Here is a 25,145-nt window from a genome sequence, read left to right as displayed (position 1 = left end):
TGGATCATAGAAAATGGAGTGACTGGAGGTAACACTGAAGAAGTGTGTGGTCCAGATTATGCCAGCTATGGCCCTTTATGTTCTTTAAGAGAATGAAAAAACAAGTTTTAAAAAAAATTTTAAGCAGAAGATCATGTAGATAATGGGCTAGAACAGAAATCAATGAACTTTCTCTTGAGGGATCAGATAGTGTAGGCTTTGTGGGCCACATAGCATGTCTGTCCCATGGCTTTTGTTCATTTGTTTTACAACTCTGACCCATGGAAGACAATAGAAGATAGGTGAGGAGATCAATAAGGATGTTATTAAAATAACCTGTTGTTTTAATCTGGAGCTGCTGTTGGCTTGGGAAAGGATGGTGACAGTGAGAAAGTAGTAGACAGGTTTGACATTTTAGAAACTGAACTGACAAGACTTGCTTATTACATAGGAAAAGAGGATTGTATTAGTTAGGGTTCTCTAGAGACACAGAATCAACAGGGAGCACTCGCAAATATAAAATTTATAGATGTGTCTCACGTGACCGCAGGAATGCAGAGTCCAAAATCCTCAGAGTAGGCTGTGAAGTCGACGACTCTGATAGAGTCTGGACGAACTCCACAGGAGAGGCTCACCAACCGAAGCAGGAATAGAGCCTGTCTCTTCTGAATCCTCCTTAAAAGGCTTCTTGTGATTAGATTAAGCATCACTCATTGCAGGAGACACTCCCCTTTGGCTGATTACAAATGGAATCAGCAGTGGATGCAGCTGACATGATCATGATCTAATTCTATGACATGTCCTCATTGCAACAGACAGGCCAGCACTTGCCCAACCAAACAGGTACCACAGCTTGGCCAAGTTGACACATGAACCTGACCATGACAGTCCACCCCTTGTCAACTTGGCAGCTATATATATATCACCTTAAACCATACCCAATTTCCAAATAAAAACAATAAAACACACGTTTTTTCTTTTACCTAACAATTCTCAACTGTCCTGCACATAACTGGAAACACATTAAATCTCTCCAGAATAGGGCACAAATCCTTGGCAACATTCATTCTTAAACTTGATATCTTACAACTTAAATAGTACAACATGAACAAAACAGCATTACAATCCTCGTTTCTGTAACTGATCACGTGATCAAAGTTCATATTTATCACTACCTTCTTCCAATACCCATTCCATGTACCCTTTACCCTCAGCAAGCACTTCAGCTGGCTGTGGTTCTTTGCCTGGTGGGGTGACCCAAACCTTCATTCCTGAAGTTTCAGAGCCATTGGTAGTCCTGCCTGGATGGGGTTGTTGCAGTTTTCCATTGATTTTAATCACAGGGCATGGTAGTACTAAAAGATGCCCTAGGGGGATCTCCTATATTCCAAGAAAACTCTTCTTTACCTCCATTATGTAGTTGTAGTCTTACTTCCTCCTGATATCAGGGTCAGTCACTCCAGACAATAATGTAATCCCCTTCTTGGCTTGTTGATCCAGTGGTATAAGTATCCCAAAATGACCAGGTGGCAGTCTTAACTTCCAGTTCATTGGAATTGTTTCTCCTGGAGGAAGCACTCCCCATTTTGGCACTAAAACCTGTAGACCAGCAGAGCTCAGGGTTGCAGGGACAGGAAGCAAAAACTTTCCTAGTGGATCACTAGGGGAAATAGTGAGTGGTACCACACCCATTTCCACCCCTTGGTTCCTGGACCCATGGATCCTGGCTATGGGAGAAACAGCACCATACAGCAGATGCTGATTCAGAGCATATACAGCTTCCTGGAGAACATTACCCCAGCCTTTCAAGATATTGCCACCTAGTTGGCACTGTAATTGAGTTTTCAAAAGGTCATTCTCCATTCTATCAATCCAGCTGCTTCTGGATGATGGGGAACATGGTAAGACCAGAGAATTCCATGAGCATGTGTCCATTCCTGCATTTCATTTGCTGTGAAGTGTGTTCCTTGATCAGAAGCAATGCTATGTGGAATACCATGATGATGGATAAGGCATTCTGTAAGCCCACGGATGGTAGTTTTGGCAGAAGCATTGCATGCAGGGAAAGCAAACCCGTATACAGAGTATGTATCTATTCCAGTTAGAACAAATCACTGCCCCTTCTATGAAGGGAGTGGTCCAATGTAATCAACCTGCCACCATGTAGCTGGCTGGTCACCTCGGGGAATGGTGCCATATCGGGGGCTGAGTGTGAGTCTCTGCTGCTGGCAGATTGGGCACTCAGCAGTGGCTGTAGTCAAGTCAGCCTTGGTGAGTGAAGTCCCTTTTGCTGAGCCCATGCATAACCTCCATCCCTACCACCATGACCACTTTGTTCATGAGCCCATTGGGCAATAACAGGAGTTGCTGGGGAAACAGGCTGACTGGTATCCATAGAACGGGTCATCTTATCCACTTGATTATTAAAATCTTCCTCTGCTGAAGTCACCCTCTGGTGTGCATTCACATGGGACACAAATATCTTCATGTTTTTAGCCCACTCAGAAAGGTCTATCCACATACTTCTTCCCCAGACCTCTTTGTCACCAGTTTTCCAATTATGGTCTTTCCAAGTCCCTGACCATACAGCCAAACCATTAGCAACAGCCCATGAGTCAGTATACAAACACACCTCTAGCCAGTTTTCCTTCCAAGCAAAATGAACAACCAGGTGCACTGCTCGAAGTTCTGCACACTGAGAGGTTTTCCCCTCACGACTGTCCTTCAAGGACACTTCAGAAAGGGGTTGTAATGCTGCAGCTGTCCACTTTCGGGTGGTACCTGCAAATCATGCTGAACCATCTGTAAACCAGGCCCGAGTTTTCTCTTCCTCAGTCAATTCACTGTAAGGAACACCCCAAGAGGCCATAGCTCTGGTCTGGGAAAGAGAAGGTAATGTGACAGGAGTGGAGACCATGAGCATTTGGGCCACTTCTTCATGTAACTTACTTGTGCCTTCAGGACCTGCTCTGGCCCTATCTTGTATATATATATGGGCCATCAAGTTACCATGAGACCTGAGTTGCCTATCACAAGCTGGGTTTTGTCTGACCCACCAAGCCATAAAGTTGGGCGTGTGCAGCTGCACTCTATTGTAAAACGGAAATGGTATATATATATACACACCATTATATATATATCATATATTTATATATACCATTTATATATAAATGAGGAATATGTTGTCACTGAAATCCAAAAAGACCAACTAGGTGTTGTGCCTCTTTTTTGGTTGTAGGAGGGGCCAGATGCAGCAATTTATCCTTCACCTTAGAAGGGATATCTTGACATGCCCCACACCACTGGACACCTAGAAATTTCAGTGAGGTGGAAGGCCCCTGTATTTTTGTTGGATTTATCTCCCATGCTCTGACATGCAAATGCCTTACCAGTAAATCTAGAGTAGTTGCTACTTCTTGCTCACTAGGTCCTATCAACATGATATGATCAATATAATGGACCAGTGTGATGTCTTGTGGGAGGGAAAAATGATCAAGGTCCCTGCGGACAAGATAATGACATAAGGCTGGAGAGTTGATATACCTCTGAGATAGGATAGTGAAAGTATATTGCTGACCTTGCCAGTTGAAAGCAAACTGTTTCTGGTGGTCCTTACTAATAGCTATTGAGATAAAAGCATTTGCCAGATCAATAGCTGCATACCAGGTACCAGGGGATGTGCTGTTTGCTCAAGCAATGATACCACATCTGGAACAGCAGCTGCAATTGGAGTTACTACCTGGTTGAGCTTATAATAATCCACTGTCATCCTCCAAGACCCATCTGTTTTCTGCACAGGCCAAATAGGAGAGTTGAATGGGGTTGTGGTGGGAATCACCACCCCTGCATCCTTCAAGTCCTTAAGAGTGGCAGTAATCTCTGCAATACCTCCAGGAATCCAGTAATGCTTCTAGTGGCTTCCACTTGGCCTTTCCCACCATAATAGCCCTCACTGCATGACTTAGAGAGCCAATGTGGGGATTCTTCCAGTTGCTCAGTATGTCTATACCAGTTATACATTCTGGAACTGAGGAAATAACTACAGAATAGGTCCGGGGGCCCAGTGGACCCACTGTGAGATGGACCTGAGCTAAAACTCCATTGATCACCTGGCCTCCTTAAGCCCCCACTCTGACTGGTGGACCAGAGTGACGTTTTGGGTCCCCTGGAATTCATGTCACTTCTGAACCAGTGTCTAATAATCCTCGAAATATCTGATCATTTCCTTTTCCCCAATGCACAGTTACCCTAGTAAAAGGCCATCGATCTCCTTGAGGAAGGCTTAGAGGAAGATTAACAGTATAAATTTGTGGCAGTGTAACAGGGTTCTCCCCCAAAGGGACCTGGCCTCCCCTTCATTCAAGGGGCTCTGGGTCTGTGTCATGGTTAGGGACAGGTGTCAACTTGGCCAAGTTGTGGTACCTGTTCATCCGATTGGGCAAGTGCTGGCCTGTCTGTTGCAATGAGGACATTTCATAGGATTAGGTCATGATCATGTCAGCTACATCCACAGCTGATTCCATTTGTAATCAGCCAAAGGGGAGTGTCTTCTGCAATTAGTGATGCTAAATGCAATCATGGGAAGCCTTTTAAGGAGGACTCAGAGGAGACAGGTTCCATTCCTGCTTTGGCTGGTGAGCCTCTCCTGTGGAGTTCATCCAGGCCATCCATTGGAGTCATCGGCTTCGCAGCCTGCCCTGTGGATTTTGGACTCTGCATTCCTACGGTCACGTGAGACACTTTCATAAATTTTATATTTGCAAGTGTTCCCTGTTGATTCTGTTTCTCTAGAGAACCCTAACTAATACAGTCTGTAAATTGTTTCAAGTCTGGAAATTGAGTAAGGGGCTGTGACTCTGTGTTTTTGTAATTCAGGTTAGACTTCTGTTCACTTGACCTAGAACTCTTTTGTTTATATAGCTAAAACAAGAATTTAGTAGACTGCTTATCTATTGTATTTCTAGGTACCCCATGATTTACTAGCCAATGCCACAAATCTCTATGAGTCATTTAATTTTGACACCTGCTTTGAGTTTGCTGTCTATTATAATAGCCACATCTACCCTGTCTTTGGCGATTAAGTGCTGCCACCTGGCTTCTGCCAACTCGGGATCCCATCATCCCCATTGTGTTTAAGGATTCCAGCTCAGTGACAGCAGTTCCTACAGTAATATCTGACCTACAGAGAAATGCAACCACTGAGCTCTTGAGGGATGATGGTGCTAGTCTCACAAACTTATTTCTCACTGTTCTGGTAAAAGGTGCATCCTCTGGACATTCCTAGAGTGTAAGAGCAGGCTTTGCATGATAAATCCACTCTAACATTCCAATCTCTCTAAGCCTCTGGATCCCCTCATCTACATTATACCAGGACAGTTCTGGCATTTCAACCTCAGGTAATGTTGGCCACCTTTTGATCCATGTTTCAAACAACCATCCAAACAAACTGTTAATACCTTTTCTAACCCCTCAAGCTATAACATTGAATGCAGAATCTCTGCTTAGTGGGCCCATATCAATAAATTCAGCCTGATCCAGCCTTATATTCCTCCCACCATTATCCCACACCCTTAAAATCCATTGCCACACGTATTCCCCTGATTTCTGTCTATATAAATTGGAAAACTCACACAGTTCTTTTGGAGTATAACGTACCTCCTCATGTTTGATACTTTGTACCTCACCTTTAGGGGCCTGTTGGGATTTTAGTCTAGTTATAGGTCTGGATGTCAAGATATCCCTTCTAAGGTGAAGGATAAGTTGCTGCATCTGGCCCCTCCTACAACCAAAAAAGAGGCACAACACCTAGTTGGTCTTTTTGGATTTTGGTGACAACATATTCCTCATTTATATATAAATGGTACATATAAATATATGTACCATTTTACAATAGAGTGCTGCTGCACACGCCCAACTTTATGGCTTGGTGGGTCAGACAAAACCCAGCTCATGATAGGCAACTCAGGTCTCATGGTAACACGATGGCCCATATATATATACAAGATAGGGCCAGAGCAGGTCCTGAAGGCACAAAAAATATATGACTAGAAACATAAATTAGGGTATTAGCAGCATATAATACTAAGTTAGTCTGGTAGGGGATGAAATAACCTAGGAAAATAGTATACAGTGGGAAGAAAAGGATGTCTTGGACAGATTAGATGGAGGGAATCAAGCAGGCAAAGGAAACATGAGGAAGAACCAAAGAAGTCAGAGGAAAACAAGGAGTGTGGTGCCTCAGCAAAAGTGGAAAGTTTTTGAGTTGTAAACTGATGCTAAAAGGTTAAGTAATATAAGGGCAAAGATGGCCTATTTGACACAACAGGTCATTGTCGCCATCAGTGGAAGCACCTTGGTGATACGGAATCCAGGTTGGAATGACTGAAAACGAGTTAAGGGAACTAAAAGAGCTAAAGAAATAGTGACAAGTTTTCTTTTAAGACGTTTGGCTATAACGAGGAAGAGAAAAAGATAATGATTGAGGTTGGATATGTGGTGTAAGAGAAAGAGTTTGGGGAACTTTTGTTTGTTTTTGTTTTTGTTTTGAGTTAAGAACAGCTTGAACATGTTTAAATGCCTTAGGAAGGAAAAGTAGACAAGAAGTTGATATGAGAGAGTGAGGGGATAATTGATAATGCAAGATTCCTGAGAAGGCAGGAGGTTTTAAAATCCAAGGCACAGTTAGAGGTAAAGGATTTTTTTTAATGCAGATTTTATTGAGATGTATTCACACAACATATAATCCATCCAAATTATACAATCAGTGCTTACAGTGTCATCATCTAGTTGTGCAGTCATCACCACAATTAATTTTAGAACGTCTTCATTACTCCAAAGATAAGGATAAAAAATAGGCAAAAAAGAAAACCCAACCTCCCCCTACACACACACAGTTCTTTTCCCTTCCTATAGTTGACCCTTAGTATTGGTGTGGTACATTTGTTAATGTTAATGAAAAAATATTAAGGTATTACTGTTAATGGTAGCCCACAGTTTGGAACAGGTACATTTTTTCCCAAATACCACTCTTATTATTTGCTCTTTGTAACAAAGTGTCATACATTTGTCCTGGTTCATTGAAGAACTTACTTATATATATAGTGTTAATCACACATCATCCTCCACAAGGTTTACTGTGTTATATCTTCCCATATTTTAATCTCTAGCTTTTCTTCTGATGACATACATGACTCTAAACAACCCCTATCAACCACATTCACAGACCATTCAGCCCTGTTAGTTACACTCCCAATAACATGCTACCATCACCTCAATCCATTTCCGAACATTTAAATTCAACCTAGTTAAAACTTCTGTACATATTAGGCAACCACACACCATTCTCTAGCCTCATTCTATCTCTTGGTAACTTATATTCTCGATCTTGACTATGAGTTTACATACTATAATTAGTTCATATTGGTGAAATCACACAATATTTGTCCTTTTGTGTCTGATTTATTTGTCTCAGCATGTCCTCAAGGTATATTCCATGTTGTCATGTACTTCAGGACTTCATTCCTTCTTACTGCTGAGGAATATTCCATCATATGTATATATCACATTTTATTTATCCATTCATCAGTTGATGAACACTTTGATTGTTTCCATCTTTTGACTTTCATGAATGATGCCACTAGGAACATTGCTGTGAAAGTATCTGTTAGCATCCCTGCTTTCAGATCTTCTGGGGATATACCGAGTAGTGGGATTGCTGGTCATAAGGCAACTCTATATTTAGTTTTCTGAGGAACTGCCAAATTGTCTTCCACAGCGGCTGTACCACTTTATATTCCCACCAGCAATGAATAAGTGTTCCAGTTCCCCACACCCTCTCCAACACTTGTAGTTTCCTGTTTGTTTAATAGTGACCATTCTAGTAGGTGTGAAATGATATTGTGGTTTTGATTTGCATTTCCCTAAAGCTAGTGAGGCTGAGCATCTTTTCATGTCCTCATTTAGCCACTTATATTTCCTCTTTGGAGAAATGTCTGTTCATGTCTTTAGTCCATCAATATTTGGGTTGTCTTTTTACAGTTGAGTTGTAGGATTTCTTTATATATTCTGATAACCCTTATCAGATATGTGGTTTGCAAATATTTCCTCCCATTGAGTTGGCTACTTTTCAACCTTTTGACAAAGTTGTTTGAATCCTGGAAGTATTTGATTTTGAGGTGGTTCCATTTACCTATTTTTCCTTTCATTGCTTGTGCTTTGGATGAAAGGGTTAAAAAGCTATGTCCTATCACTAAGTCTTGAAGATGTTTCCCTGTATTTTCTTCTAGGAGTTTAATGTTCCTGACTCTTAGGTATGGGTCTTTGATCCATTTTGAGTTAATTTTTGTATGGGATGTGAGGTAGGGGTCCTCTTTCATCCTTTTGAAGATAGATATCCAGTTCTTACAACACTATTTATTGAAAAGACTATTCTGTTCCAATTGAGCAGATTTGGGAACCTTGTCAAAAATCAATGACCATAGAGGTCCCACTGATGTGAACTGACATTCGAGAATAAACTTGGAATATGTCATTGGTAACAGAGTCCAACAGGAGTTAGAAACAGGGTAAGATAATGGGTGATTGGAGCTGAAGGGATACAGACTGTGCAACAGGACTAGGTACAAAAACTCAAAAATGGACAACACGATAATACCTAATTGTAAAGTAATCATGTTAAAACACTGAATGAAGCTGCATCTGAGCTATAGGTTTTTTTTTTTTGTCTGTCTGTTCGTTTGTTTGTCTTTTTTTTGTACTATTATTATTATTTATATTTTTTCTCTATATTAACATTCTATATCTTTTTCTGTTGTTTTGCTAGTTCTTCTTTTAAATCGATGCAAATGTACTAAGAAATGATGATCATGCATCTATGTGATGATATTAAGAATTACTGATTGCATATGTAGAATGGAATGATTTCTAAATGCTGGGTTAATTTCTTTTTTTTTTCTTTAATTAATAAAAAAAAACTACAAAAAAAAAATCAATGACCATAGGTTTGAGGGTCTATTTCTGAACTCTTAATTCAATTCTATTGGTCAATATGTCTATCTTTATGGCAGTACCATGCTGTTTTGACCACTGTGGCTTTATAGGAAGTATGAGTCCTCCCATTTTGTTCTTCTTTTTCAAGATGTTTTTGGCTATTTTACCTTTCAGATAAATTTGATAATTAGCATTTCCAATTCTGCAAAATGGGTTGTTAGAATTTTTATTAGTATTGCATTGAATCTGTAGATCAATTTGGGTAGAATTGACATTTTAATGAACATTTAGCTTTCCTATCCATGAATACAGGATGTCTTTCAATTTATTTAGGCCTTCTTTGATTTCTTTCAGCAACGTTTGTGGTTTTATGTGTAAAGGGTCCTTTATATCCCTGGTTGTTTATTCCTGGATATTTGATTCTTTTAGTTGTGATTGTGAATTGATTTTTTTTCCTTAATTACCTCTTCAGACAGCTTATTACTTGTGTATAGAAAAACTACTGATTTTTGCATGCTATAATCAATACACAACATCCTGTCACTTTGCTGAACTCATTTAATAGTTCAGCTAGCTTTGTCATAGTTTTTTCAGGATTTCCTATATAGAATCATAGCATCTGCAAGTAGTGAGAGTTTTGCCTCTTCCTTTCCAATTTGAATGCCTTTTTTTTTCTTTTTCTTGCCTAATTTCTCTAGCTAGAACATCTAGCACAATGATGATAACAGTGGTACCAGTGGGGATCCTTGTTCCATTCCTGATTTAGAGGGAAAAACTTCAGTCTCTCACCATTGAGTACAATGTTACCTGTGGGTTTTTCATATATGTCCTTTTATCATGTTGAAGAAGTTTCTTTTGGTTCCTACTTTTTGAAGTGTTTTTATCAAGACAGGATGCTGAAGTTTGTCAAATGCCTTTTCTGCATCAAACCAAAAATGATCATGTGGTTTTTCCCTTTCAATTTGTTGATGTGATATATTACGTTAATTAATTTTCTTTTATTGTATCACCTTTGTATACCTGGGATAAAACCCACCAGGCCATGTGTTTTGGTTTGTTAATTCTGCCAGAAATACAATGTACCAGAAAATGGGTTGACTTTTACAAAGGGAATGTATTAAGTTGCAAGTTTATAGATCTAAGACATAAAAATGTCCAAACTAAGGCATCCAGAAAGAGATACCTTGACTCAAGAAAAGCCAATAGGTCCAAAAACACCTCTGTCAGCTGGGAAGGCATGTGGCTGCTCTCTGCTGGTTCTTCAGCTTCTGGTGTCAAACAGCTTCCCTGGAGGTATTTTCTTTTTGCATCTCCAAACATCTGTGTCAGCAGTGAGTTTTTCCCAAAATGGTTCTCTTGTAAAGGACTCCAGTAGGCAACTCATCTTGAATGGGTGGAGACACATCTTCATGGAAAGAACTTAATCAAAAGATCCTACTCAACAATATTGAATCAGGATTAAAGAGTATGGCTTTTCTGGGGTACACAACAGTTTCAAACCAGCACATTCTACTCTCTGGACCTTAAAAGACATATACAAAATACATTCATTCATTACAATATCACAAAGCCTTAAACCATTTCAATAACAATACAAAGTCAGGAACAGTACAAAATATCATCAAGCTTACTTACAGGCATGGGCTGTCCTAAGGAAAAATTCTCTTCTGACTCTGGGCCTGTAAAACTCAGAATAAGTTACTTGCTGTCAATATACAAGGGAGAGACAATCATAGGATAGATGATCCCATTGTCATAGGGAGAGATTGGAAGAATCTGGGGTCACTGAACCCAAACAGGAAAACCTACTGGGCAAACTCCATTAGGTTTCAAAGTCTGAGAATCATCCTCAGAGCTTTAGAAAGTAGCAGTCCCACCCTTTCCAAGGGCATATGCATCAGCCCCGTTCTCTTCAAATGCTAGGTGCCACCTTGGGGAACTTTGGGGAAACTGCCTTTTCCTTGGCTCTACCCTCTCCAAGCGCCAAGGCAGATCTGGGCTCTGCCATCTCCAGCTCACACACTCAACCCCCTCAGAACAATGGGGTTGCAGCAAGGCTCTCTCTGATCCCCAAGGTATGTGTTCCACTCTGAGTTCGGGGACACCAAAACTCTTCCTGAACATCAAGGTGGAAGGCCCGCCCTCTGCCTTCAAGGCAAACTCACCCTCTCCAAGTGCATAGGCGGGTTCATTCTTCTGGTGGGTCCATTGTCCTGGCCCAAGATTTCGTGGCTTCAGACCTTAGCTTCCGTGTTTCCACCTTTGAAGTAATTTTTCCTTCAATCTGTCCCTTTTAGTCCAGACTGGCAGTGGTTCTGTTTATACAGGTTTTGCAAGGAACTTGTTGGTTTTCCATGCAGTGTTAATGTATGGATCACACCCATCACATAAGCGGAGCTTCCATAAATCCTTTCTGAATAACTCCATTTCCAATTCTGGCTTTTTCTGAAATGGCAGACTGGTTCAATGTTTGGCTAAATCCTCACATGGGACACTATTCTCTGGGGTGTCCCTTTCTGGAAGCCCAGAATTTTCCAGAACATCAATTTCTGGTTTCTTTGTATCCAAGAATTCACTTCTCAATTTATTTCTTTCCTGCTACATTTTACTATAAGCTGCAAGGAGCAGCCAGGCTGCATTTTCCACATTTAGTTTGGAAATTTCCTCAGCTAAGTATCCAGGTTGTCACCTTTAAATTCTAACTTCTGTCTAACAGCAGTACTCAATTTTGCCAAATCCTCTGCCACTTTAAAACAAGGGTTTCCTTCCTTCCAGTTTGCAATAACATAGTCATCATTTCATCTAAGTCCTCATCAGAAGTATCTTTGGAGTCCATATTTCTAATGACAGTCTCTTCAAAACAATCTAGGCCCTCTCTATCAAGCATATCACAATTCTTCCAGAATCTTCCCCTTATCCAAGTAAAAAGCTGTTCCAGCATTTTTTGGTTTTTGAAAACCACCGCACCCCACTTTCTGGTAACCAAAATTTGTTTTAGTTTGCTAAATGTTGCCAGGAAACAATATGCCAGAAATAGAATGGCTTTTAAAAGGAAATTTATTGTTACAAGTTCACAGTTCTAAGGCCACAAAAAGGACCAAACTAAGGCATCCAGGGAAAGACACTTTGACTCACATAAAGCTGATAGGTCCAGAATACCTCTGTCAGCTGGGAAGGCACATGGTTGGCATCTGCCGTTCCTTTAGCTTCTGGTTTCAGATAGCTTCCCCAGGGTATTTTCTGTGTGCCTCCCCAAACATCTGTGTCAGCTCTGAGCTTTTTCCAAAATGGTTCCCTCTTAAAGGACTTCAGTAAGCGACCCTCTATGAATGGATGCAGACACATCTCCATGGAAACCACCACAATTGAATGGGGTCACATCTCCATGGAAACAACTTAATCAAAAGATCCCACTCAATAATATCGAATCAAGATTAAAGAACATGGATTTTCTGAGGTACACAACAAATTTCAAACTGGCACATTATGGTGCAAAAATCCTTTTAATGTGCCATTGAATTCAATTTGCAAGTATTTTGTTGAGAATTTTTGCATTTATACTCATTAGGGAGATTGATCTGTAGTTTTTATTGTGGTATCTTTATCAGACTTTGGTTTTAGGGTGATGTTGGCGCTATAGAATGAGTTAGGTAGTGTTTCCTCTTCTACAATTTTTTGGAAGAGTTTGAGCAGGAATGGTGTTAGTTCATAAAATGTTTTCATAGAAACATTCTATGTCATCTGGTCCTGGACTTTTCTTTGTAGGAATGTTTTGATGACTGATTTAATCTCTTTACTTGTGATTGATTTGTTGAGGTCTTCTGTTTCTTCTCGTCAGTATAGATTGTTCACGTGTTTTAAGAAATTATCCATTTCATCTAAGTTACCTAGTTTGTTGGCATACAGTCATCCATAGCCTCCTCTTTTTATTTCCTCAGGGTCCGTGGTAATGAACCCCCTCTCATTTCTGATTTTATTTATTTGCATCTTCTCTCTTTTTTACTTTTTCAGTCTAGCTAAGGGTTTGTTGATTTTATTGCTCTTCTCAAAGAAACCAACTTTTGGTTTTATTGATTATCTCTGTTGGTTTTTTTTGCCCTCCACTTCATTTATTTCTGCACTGCCTACACTGCATTCAGTAATTTTGATATGTTATGTTCTCATTTTCATTCATCTCGAGATATTTACTGATTTCTCTTTCAATTTCTTTTTTGACCCACTGATTTTTTTGAGTGTGTTGTTTAACCTACATATATTTGTGAATTTTCTTGTCCTCTGGTTGCTATTGCTATCCAGCTTCACTCCACTATGACCAGAGAAAGCACTTTGTGTAATTTCAATCTTTTTAAATTTAAGACCTGTTGTATACCCCAGCCTATGGTCTATCCTGGAGAATGTCCCATAAGCATTTGAGAAGTATGTATATCCTGCTGTTTGGGGGTGCAATAATCTATATATGTCTGTTAGGTCTATTTCATTTATCACATTGTTTAGGTTTACTATTTCCTTATTGATCCTCTGTCTAAATGTTCTATCTATTGAAGAAAGTAGTGTACTGAAGTCTCCCACTATTATTGTAGAGACATCTATTTACTTCCTTTGGTTTTTGTTTTGTTTTGTTTTGTTTGTTTTTTTGCATGGGCAGGCACCAGGAACCAAACCCAGGTCTCCGTCAAGGCAGGGGAGAACTCTGCCACTGAGCCACCGTGGCGCACTCCCTTTGGTTTTGCCAGTGTTTGCCTCATATACTTTGGGGCACCTTGATTTATTTATGATTGTTGATTCTTCTTGGTGAATTGCCCCTTTTATTGATACATAGTGTCCTTCTTTATCTCATAACATTTTTGCATTTAAAATATATTTTGTCTTTGTTAGTATAGCTACCCCAGCTTTTTTATTATCATTACTTGCATTGAATATCTTTTCCCATATGCTTACTTTCAACCTATTTGTATTATGCCTGTTTGAAACTATTATGTAACCCACAAAAACCATGTTTTAATCCTGATCCGATCTTGTGGAGCCAGAACTATTGTCTAGGGTAGAAACCTTTGATCAGATTACTTCCATGGAGATGTGGCACACCCAATTGTGGGTGTGACCTTTTGATTTGATGGAGATGTGACTCCACCTGTTCTAGTTTGCTAGCTGCCGGAATGCAATATACCAGAAACGGAATGGCTTTTAAAAGGGAGAATTTAATGAGTTGCTGGTTTACAGTTCTAAGGCCGAGAAAATGTCCCAATTAAAACAAGTCTAAAGAAATGTCCAATCAAAGGCATCTAGGGAAAGATACCTTGGTTCAAGAAGGCCGATGAAGTTAGGGTCTCTCTCTCAAGTGAGAAGGCACATGGAGAACACAGTCAGGGCTTCTCTCTCAGCTAGAAGTGCACATGGCATCATCTGCTAGCTTTCTCTCCTGGCTTCCTGTTTCATGAAGCTCCCCGGGAAGCATTTTCCTTCTTCTTCTCCAAAGGTTGCTGGCTCGTGGACTCTCTGCATCTCATGGCTACATTGTTCTGCTTTCTCTGAATCTCTCTGAATCTCTCTCTCCAAAATGTTTCCTCTTTTATAGGACTTCAGAAATTAATCAAGACCCACTCAAATGGGTGGAGACATGTCATCCCCTAATCCAGTTTAACAACCATTCTTAACTAAATCACATCAACCAGGGAGATGATCTCATTACAATTTCAAACATACAGTATTGAATAGAGATTATTCTACCTTTACGAAATGGGATTTATATCAAAACATGGCTTTTCTTAGGGGGCATGCTTCCTTTCAAACCAGCACATTCCACCCTCTCCAAGCACTGGGGCCGCAGTAACCTTGACTACATTACTGGAGTCCTTTAAAAGGGGAGACATTTTAGAAAAGCACAGTTGCTTCAGAGCCAAAAGAGATGCAGAGATTTGAAGATGCTTGGAGTGCCATTACAGAGATAAATGCCTCGACCTGAACATCTAGAGATGCAGAGCCCAGCGGACATCGCCATGTGCCTTCCCATAAGGTGCTAAGCAAGGCAGAACCCAGAGCTGCATCTCAGAGGAGCTACTGGAAGGCCCATAGATGCTTAGAGAGGAAACTACTGGTCTCAGATGCTGAAAGCAACAGAACCAGAAACAAGGACTAGCTGACACAAGCCACATGCCTTTCCATGTGACAGACATTGCCCTTTCTTGAGTCAAAGTATCTTCCTCTGGATCCCTTGGTTTGAACATTTTTTATGGCCTTAGTACTGTAAACTTTTAACTTAATAAATTCCCTTTTTAAAAGCCATTCTATTTCTGGACTATTGTACTCTAGTAGTATTTAGCAAACTAATACATGTATCTTCTGTTCTAAAATGAGTCTCTTGAAAACAGCATATAGATGGATCTTTTTTTTTTTTTTTTTATCCATTCTGCCAATCTGTGTCTTTTGATTGGGGAGTTTAATCCATTAACATTCAGTGTTATTACTATAAAAGCCTCCATTATTTTGACTATTTTATCCTTTGGCTTTTATTTGTCAGATCTATTATTTTTCTCTCCTTTTATCCTTCTAGTTACCCTTACTGATAATCATCATTTATATCCTCTCCTCATGCCTTTCTCACCTGTTTTGTTTTGGGTGTTTTTTTTTTCAGCCAGCAGAATTCCCTTAAGTATTTCTTGCAGGGCGGGCCTCTTGTTATCATATTCTGTCAGCTTTTGTTTATCTGAATATTTCAAAGTCCCCCTCACTTTTTAAAAAATATTTTTATTGATAAATTTTAATGTACAAACAATCCATACATGGTGTACAATCAGTGGCTCACAGTATCATCACATAGTTGTGTATTCATTCCATAAACATTTTTTAGAACATTTGCATCACTCCAGCAAAAGAAATTAAAAAAAAACTCATGGGTACCATATCCCCTACCCCTCCCTCTCAATGACCACTAGTATTTCCATCCACTCAATTTATTTTAACCTTTTTCACCCCTATTATTTGCTTATTTTTTATCCATATTTTTTACTCATCTGCCCATACCCTGGTTAAAAGGAGCATTAGACACAAGGTTTTCACAGTCACACAGTCACATTATAAAAGCTATAGCATCATACAATCATCTTCAACAAACAAGGCTACTGGAACCCAACTCAAATATTCTTTCTGACCTTTTACCCTTATCATCTCCTTCAGGGATACCTATAATTCATATATTTGTTTGCTTCATGCTTCAATCATTACCCTGAGATCCAATTCAAATGTTTGCATTTTTTCCTCTGTTCTTTTGTGTGTTTGAATTCATCTGCTCTGCCTTCTAGTTCACTGCTCCTTTCTTCTGCCTCTTCAAATCTGCTGTTGAGTGTCTCTAGTAAAAAAAATTTTTTTTGTATGCTGTATGATGGGAGCACATTTCATTCTTTTTCCATGTGACTATCTATTATTAAAGCACCATTTTTAATTTTTCCTTTTCCAGGCTGTCAGTCAAACCCAGGTCTCCCACATCACAGGTGAGAATTCTACTACTGAACTACCCTCCAGTAAAATTTTTAATTTCATCTACAGTATTTTTGTATGTATTCTTTCAAATCCTATTTATGCTCTTCTAGTGTCTTCTTGATATCCTGTATCTCTTTACAGAAATTTGTTTGAACATCCTTGATTACTTCCAAATTCTGTATCTCCTCCAACTTTTTAATTTGATTGTTTGGCTTGGCCATATCTTCTTGTTTCTTAATGTGCCTTGTAATTTTTCCTATGGTTTCTGGCCATCTGATTATCTTGATAAGATTATTTTGAAAGTTGATTTCCTTCTCTTGCCTAAGATTCTTTTATTGCTTGGGTTTGTATTAAAGGTCTCCTTTAGCACTTGGTTCATCAGTATTTCCCAGCCAAACCAGGGCCCCAGTCCCATGCAGGGGCTGCAAACCTTTTCAGGATGGTTGTAGAGGCTGGAGAGAAAAGCAGCTTTCCAGTCTGCACTTTCCCAATCCTCCCAGCAGATGGCGTTCTTTGACAACCTATTCCTCACACCCCTGCCTCTGCCAGACCACAGCAGCCTGCTGGGCAGGGTCCAGACTGGTTCAAGTTCTGGGGTTCAAGGCAGGACCCAAAAGTTTGAACTTGCCAGCCTACTGTTAGATGAGAACTATTCTGAATCTCCCCCTTTGTCTGAGGAGAGGGCATCCCTGTCTCTCCCAGACTGGGCACACTGGAGGTTGTTGGCCGCGTAAGTGGGGGATGAGTGTCTGGCCCCACAGTGGAGTTTCTTTGGATTTAATGGAGTCTCTAGGCTGCAGACTGAGAGGGTTAATTTTGCTGCCACCAGCTGAACCAGGACTGTGATGAATTTTGCCAGCCAGCAAGAACCAGGCTAATGCACAGCTGCTGGTCTTGGGAGAGGAGGATGGGCACATTTGAGTTCACCCCTATTTCTCAGTTATAATTTCTCTGTTTTCCATCCAGCTCTTCCTTATTTATATGTGGCCATGCTCTTTCCTTGGTTTCCTGATCAGTTGATCCTCCTCTCAAAATTTACTACAAATCTGCCTACTTCTACCACCACCCTAATTCAAACACTATATCTCACATAGACTATTATAATATCTGCTGTACCCCCTTTAAAACTATTATTTGTACCCCATCTGTACTAGTTTGAAGCTGTTATATACCCCAGAAAAGCCACGATCTTTTGATTCAATCTTGTGAAAGGAGGCCTACTATTGTGTGGGTCCTTTTGATTAGGTTGTTTCCATGGAGATGTGACCCACCCATTCAACGTGAGTCTTAATCCACTTACTGGGGTCCTTTAAGGGGGAGACATTTTGGGGAAAGCATAGATATTTGGACCTGCAGAAGGAAATGCCCTAGGAAATATAAGGACTCACAGGAGCTGAGAGAGTTGTTTGAAACCAGAAGCCAGAAGAGGACTGCAGACATCACTTTGTGTCCTCCCATGTGAGAGAGGAAACTGGTTGCCAGCTGCCTTTTCTCTGAGAATGTATAATCTTGTTGGTGCCTTAATTTGGATATTTTCACAGTCTTAGAATTGTAACTTATAACTTAATAAATCCCCTTTATGAAAGCTAATCCATTTCAGCAGTTTTAGCAAACTGAAACACCAGCCAAATTGATCTTCTTAAAATGTAAACTAAATCTTATCACTGCTCTGCATAAAATTCTCATAATGCCCTATCACATTTAGAATAGATTCTAATCCTCATTAGAGTTTACATGGCCCTATTTTATCTGGTCCCCAGCTACCTCTCTGACCTTATCTACCACTCTCCTTGTTCCTTCTGCTTTGGTCATATTTTCCTTACTGTTCCTTAAACATTCAAACTTTCCCAGCCTTTGCACAAGCTCAGAGCATCTCAATTAGGTGGTCATAAATGGAATATAGGTATGCCAAGAGATGCTGATTTCCTCAGTCCTTGGGGCTGTCAGGCTGGACTTGAGGCTATCAAAACCTTCAGGCCAGTCACCTCAGACTGACAGCCGCTTCAACTGGGTCTCCTCAGGCCTCCTGAAAAGCAGAGTCTGACAGGACCCTGAGGAGTGACGTCTCGCGTTGACAGCTACCACCGCACCTTGCTGTAGATGGTCAAGACAGTTCTCTACCACCGCAGCATTACATTAGCTGTTAACTTCAGGGCACCACTGCTCCTACTGGACAAGGGGCCTATGGAGGTGCTGGAGAAGTTCACTCACCTGTGCCCAAGGAGTATGGCATCAACCCAAGTGGAGTCAATTGGTAGGAAGGAGATTGTTCTAGTTTGCTAGCTGCTGGAATGCAATACACTAGAAACAGAATGGCTTTTAAAAGGGGGAATTTAATGAGTTGTTAGTTTACAGTTCAAAGGCAGAGAAAATGTCCCAATTGCAATAAGTCTATAGAAATGTCCAATCAAAGGCATCCAGGGAAAGATACCTTGGTTCAGGAAGGCCAACGACGTTCAACGTTTCTCTCTCAGCTGAAAGGGCCCACGGCGAACATGGCAGCATCTGCTGGCTTTCACGTGGCTCTACCAAAAAAGGGACTCGCTCCCAAATGTTTCCTCTTTTAAAGGATTCCACTAAGCAACTCCACCTTCAGTGGGTGGAGACACACCTCCATGGAAATCATCTAATCAAAAGTTACCGCCCACAATTGGGTGGGTCACATCTTAGAAACAATCAGAATGGTCCCACCCAGCAATACTGAATGAGGATCAAAGGGCATGACTTTTTTGGGGTCCACCACAGATTCAGACCGGCACAGAGATAATGAGATTGAGTGGGGTTCCTAGAAGGCAAAATTCCAGAAGACAGCCACAAATCTCTACCTTTACAAGTATCAGAAATTTATGTCTATGTGGTTGATATGGTTTAATGCATGCAAACAGGCTGCATGGTGATTGGTTGTGCAATCTGCAAGTTACCACAATTTTTTTAATACATGGTATAAAAAAGTCCAGTTGAATTTGGACTTTTGTAAATTTGTATTAGCAGAAGATACATATTACATGTGTCAGTGAAGAGAAAGGAGCTATAGATTCATTTAAATTGTTATAAATTTTAGAATAATCATAAAATAATTTATCAGTGATAATTTACAAGAGTTTGAAGAGAATTCCAAACAAGTGGCCAATCACCCTAATTCAGTGATTATTCCTAACATCACTCATGGTGGGACAACTACGTAGTTTCCTAATAAAATAAATGTGACAAAGTATAAGGTACACACCATCATCTATGAAAATATAAATATAAAAAATATTGAACTTGATTCTATTGTGTCTTAAGATATTAACTCCAGTTTCCAGGAAATGCAGGGGATAAAGGAACAAATGTATTCCAGAGGGGGTAATTAGATTGGGGATTATTTTTTCCATGTATTAGGTCTTAAGTTTCTTTCATTAAAATTTTAGAACATTCTCCATAAGGTCCTGCATCTCTTCTGTTAGATTTACTCTAAGAACTTTCTATTCTTGGTTAGTATTGTCTTCAAAATGAAATTTCATGTTTGCTGTTGGAGTTTGAAATAAAATTAAGATCCATAGCCCTAGAACTTTTTTGTTGAGAACAATATATAAAAAAGAGAAGGCACGATTCAAGGATATAAAGGAACCAGTAATGAATATCCTACAGACATTACAAAGAGGGCAAAATGATCAATTTTATATGAATAAATATGAAATTTTACATGAAGTAAACAAATTGCTAGATAATACGATGACTGACCCTGGTGAGAAGGAGAAAGCCAATGCTACAGATGTCAGTAAAACCTGTGCATGCTTGTGGTTGGAAGACAACCGCCATGAAAATTCAGAAGGTTGGCATTACAGAAAAGTTTCTAGGGATCTAGTTACCTGGAGCATGAGAAAGGGATGCAGCTGCACTTTGCACCACCTACCTTAAGAAAGCAGCCCAGTACTTACTGGACTTCTTTAGATTTTGGAGGTAATGCACACCACATATGAATACACTGATCTGACCTATTTACTAAATAACCAGTCCATAAGACTGCCAGCGTTGAGTGAGTCCTTGAGCAAGAATAAGCTCAAAATACTTCAGATAAGTGACAACTGTTCTAAAACCTTGGTCTCTCCCACCTGGCCCTCTATTTTTTTTCCCAGATGGATCAAAATTCTAGGCAGGAGGGGGCAGAGTGGTAGGGAAAGACAGGAGACAATCTTGGGAGCCAGGCAGATACCCCTCCCTCATCTGGGGAGCACTCCTAACTGCCTACAAGGTCCCATTACCCAAGAATGGAAATCCCTGAGAAAAGTGCAATCTAAAAATGGGAAAAACCTCAGGGTGGAGCCACAAGACCTAAATTCAAGTACAGACCATGTTGCTCTCTTAACTTCCTCATGTATTGATACACTCATCTATAAAACTGCAGTAATAATACCCATTCATTTTATTTTCGTGGTTATTTTTTATATTTTACTTAAAAATTTCCAAAATTTACAAACACTTTATACCCTTAAAACAACAACTTCCCATTCCCTCTCCTCCCATCTCATGGTAACCTCTAATCTACTTTCTGTCCCTATGAATTTTTTTTTCTGGATTTTTGTATACATGAGATCATACAGTATTTTATTTATGTACTTTCTTATTTCATTCAGTATAATGTTTTCAAGGATCATCCATGTTGCAGCACATCTGAGAACTTCATTCCTACTGATGGCTAAACAATGTTCTATTGTGTATATATATCACATTTTGATTATTCATTCATCTGTTAATAGATATTTGAATGGTTTCTAACTTTTGGCTATTGGGAATAATGCTGCTAAGAAAATTGGTGTAACAAGTATCTGTTTGAGTCTCTGTTTTCAGTTTCCTTGGGTATATATCTAGGACTGAAATTGCTGGGTCAAATGGTAATGCTATAGTTAACTTTTTGAGGAACTGCCATATTGCTTTCCACAGTCATTGGACTTTATTAACCAGCTAAGCCAGAGGTGCTCAAATACCTAAGGCAAATAGAAATGATACAAGAAACCTCTAGCAAACCTCAAAAGAAGAATCACAGCAAAGATCTCCCAGGATTTTTGAGAATTGCCAGGACCTCTTCCACAGATTCTCCTCTTAAAAAATAGCTCTTCGCAGCCCGGAACGCGAATGAGGGCTTGTAATTCTGTGTAGTTTAACGAAATACCCAGAAACATCCCAGAGTCTGTTGGGAATAATTAAAAAGTATTGGCAAAGTATGCCATGAGCTTTGTTTAACAGGAAAACAGTACCACAGCAACACCAGAGGTAAATATCGGGGAGAGGGACAAGAGTTAAGGGGAAGTTAAGATGTTCTATTTGGTAAGGGTGTATTTATTGGTCGTCTTTCTCTTGGTACAATGAAATTATCTAAAACTGAGAGTGTTGCTGGACTATTGACTTTGGACATTATACATAGTGCCCAACGAATGGAGGTGGCTGAAGGATGCACTGACTGAGAAGCAGATTCGGTGAATGATGGTGTACACATATGATCAAATATTGTGCTGCTACAAGAAGGAACAAAGTTGTGAGATATGCAGCATTGTGAATGAACCTGTGGGACTTTAGTGAGGCAGAATGCCATAAACAAAAGTGCAAATATTGTGTGGTCTCATTTAGAAAATACTCATGAGAAAATAGGGGCCTAGATTCTAAGCTCTTATAGCAGTCACATTTAGCCCAGAGCAGTAATTGTCATTTCTGGATTTTGAGAGACTGTTTTATATATGTATACCCCAGTATTTAGAGATAAGAAAGAAGTCAATCTGCTTGGGATTAAGGGAATACAGAATACAGGGGTAAGGAAATCATTGTCTATATTTTAGAACCTCATCTACTCTTTGAGACTGAAGGAAGAAAGGTTTACTTTGTCCAGAACCTAAATTTTCTGTACTGCATAATCTAACTCAACCCATCTGGATAGATCATTTAAACAATCCAAACACAACTAGCCCAGAATGAGAATGAGGACTTTTAATCCTGTATAGCTTAATGTGATGCCTGAATACATCCCAGAGTATATTAAGCCAAAAATCAAAACACATTGGCAAAGCCCCTTGAAGGATGGGAGAAAAATTATGGAATTATTAAATTTTACCACTGGAGAAACCCCTGGTACTGTGAACATTAGGGACACACAAATCAATGGGCCATGCCCTTGATGTTGAGGTTTGCTCTTGTGAAATTGATGTATGTAGCAGAGAAGTTTAACCTACCTATAGGTATACCTAAAAGTTACTTCCAGATGACCCCTTTTGTTGCTCAGGTGTGGCCACTCTGTCTCTAAGTCCAACTCTGGAAGTGAAACTATTGCCCTCTCCCTTATGTGGGACATGTCATGTGGGATGAAAGTCTCCCTGGTGACACGGGACATGACTCCCAGAGATGAGCCTGGCCCTGCCACCAACAATGTCATCCTGACCAAAAGGGGGGAAAAGTGTAACAAATAAGGTATCAGTGCTGAGAGAGTTCAGATAGAGTCAGGAGGCTACCCTGGAAGTCACTCAATGCACGCTTCAGTTAGGCATTGCTACCTATCATAACTTACCAAACCCCAACCGAAACCATTCCTGCAAGTCCTAAAGAACACCTAAGGCATTATATAAAATTCTACAAAGGTTCTATGCACTAGGGTAACTTTCCAGAAACCTGCAACCTCCAGATGGGTCCCTGCACCATGTAAGTCCTGAAATACAGAGGGGCCAGCCCTTCCAAAACATCAACTAGTTCCATCCCCCTATCCCATATTATTTAAAGCTCCTTTCAACATGAAAAATTTAGAATGGCCATAGTCGAGATACTCCTAAAGAGTGGGAGAAAGATCAAAGGTGATGGTGGAGTTATACAGAGAAGGTAGGGTTTAACAAATGAGTGTGATTTCTCAATATAGCAAATGAGTGTGATTGCTGAACCATTATGTTGATATTTCTTTTAGTCTCCAATATCTTAGAGCAGCTGGAAGTAAAAACCTAAAATTGTGGAATTGTAACACATACCAAACTCTGAAATCTGTTCTATAACTAACTGTTGCGATGTGCTTTGAAACTTATTGTTTTTGTATATATGTTATTTTTCATAAAAAAGGGGAAAAAGCCAAAAAGAAAAAAAATTAGAATGGGCAGCACCCACCCAAACACCCCTAAAGATGGAGAGAAGGATAAAAGGAGGAGGAGTTATAACAGAGAGGATAGGATTTAACAACTGAGTATCAGTGCTGAATCATTATACTGATATTTCTTTTAGTCACAGTGGCTTGGAGCTGCTAGAAGAAAAAAACTAAAATTGTGGAAGAGTAACCCATGTCAAACTCTGAAATCTGTCCCATAACTACCTGTTACAGTATACTTTGAAATTTATTGCTTTTTTGTATGTACGTTATTGTTATGTACGTTATTAGTTAGGGTTCTCTAGAGAAACAGAATCAACAGGGAACACTGGCAAATATAAAATTTATAAAGGTGTCTCACGTGACCGCAGGAATGCAGAGTCCAAAATCCACAGGGCAGGCTGTGAAGCCAACCACTCCGATGGAGGGTCTGGACGAACTCCACAGGAGAGGCTCTCCAGCGGAAGCAGGAAGAGCCTGTCTCTTCTGAATCCTCCTTATAAGGCTTTCAGTGATTAGATTAAGCATCACTCATTGCAGAAGACACGCCCCTTTGGCTGATTACAAGTGGAATCAGCTGTGGATGCAGCTGACATGATCATGATTAAATTTTATTCATCACAACAGACAAGCCAGCACTTGCCCAATCACCACTTGGCCAAGTTGACACATGAACCTGACCATGACAGTTATATTCCATAATAAAAAATGTTTTTAAAAAATAGCTCCTTGCTTTTCAATAGGCCCTGATGAAAATGGAATGCCTGATCATGGGACTCAGAGTGACTATGCAACCTGAGCAGCCCAACATAAACTGAGTGACATATTTTCTGTTAAACCACAAAGTGGGCTTATACAGCAGCATCCACTGTCCGGTGTAAGTGATATATTTGTGAACTGGCTTTAAGCAGATTCTGAAGGCAAAAGTAAATTGTAGCCATAAACGATGGAAGCTTCTATGGCACCTTTTCCTATTGTATTGGCACCTCTCCCTCAGCCTATACCCATGGCCATGTGGGGAGTTGCCTGTAACTAGTTGACAGAGGAACAAAATATTGAGATCTGATTTATAGTTGATTCCACATGATATGTTGGCCCCACCTGAAAGTGGACTGCATTTATGCTTAGCTAAAGACTTGCCTTCAAGATCAGTGAAGAAGTTAAATGCTGGCAGTGGGAAGAATGTGGAGCAAAGGAAATGAAGTAAAACTCCTAAGAAAAATATTAGCAAATCTAAACCAGCATCTATCAAATATGCATTATATTATATTATGACTAAGTGGGATTATTTCAGGAAGACGAGGTTTGTTTAAACTTTGAAATCAATGTAACTCACTACATTAACAGAATTAAGAAGAAAAACCATATGATTGTCTTAATAGATGTAAAAATGTCAAACTAATCATATTAAAACTCTTGACAAACTAGGGATTTCCATAATTTGATAAGGGGATCTACCACAAATAACCTATACTTGACATCATGCTTAATGGTGAAATATGAAAATTAGAAACAAGTCAAGCCACTATCACTAACTCTATACAGTACTGTGCAGGTTATCCTAGCCATTATAATAAGGTGAGAAAAAGAAATAAGGGGCATGAAGATT

This window comes from Tamandua tetradactyla, chromosome 11 (genome assembly GCF_023851605.1).
Source record: "Tamandua tetradactyla isolate mTamTet1 chromosome 11, mTamTet1.pri, whole genome shotgun sequence".
Classification (NCBI taxonomy): domain Eukaryota; kingdom Metazoa; phylum Chordata; class Mammalia; order Pilosa; family Myrmecophagidae; genus Tamandua; species Tamandua tetradactyla.
Note: the sequence above shows the minus strand (reverse complement) of the source record.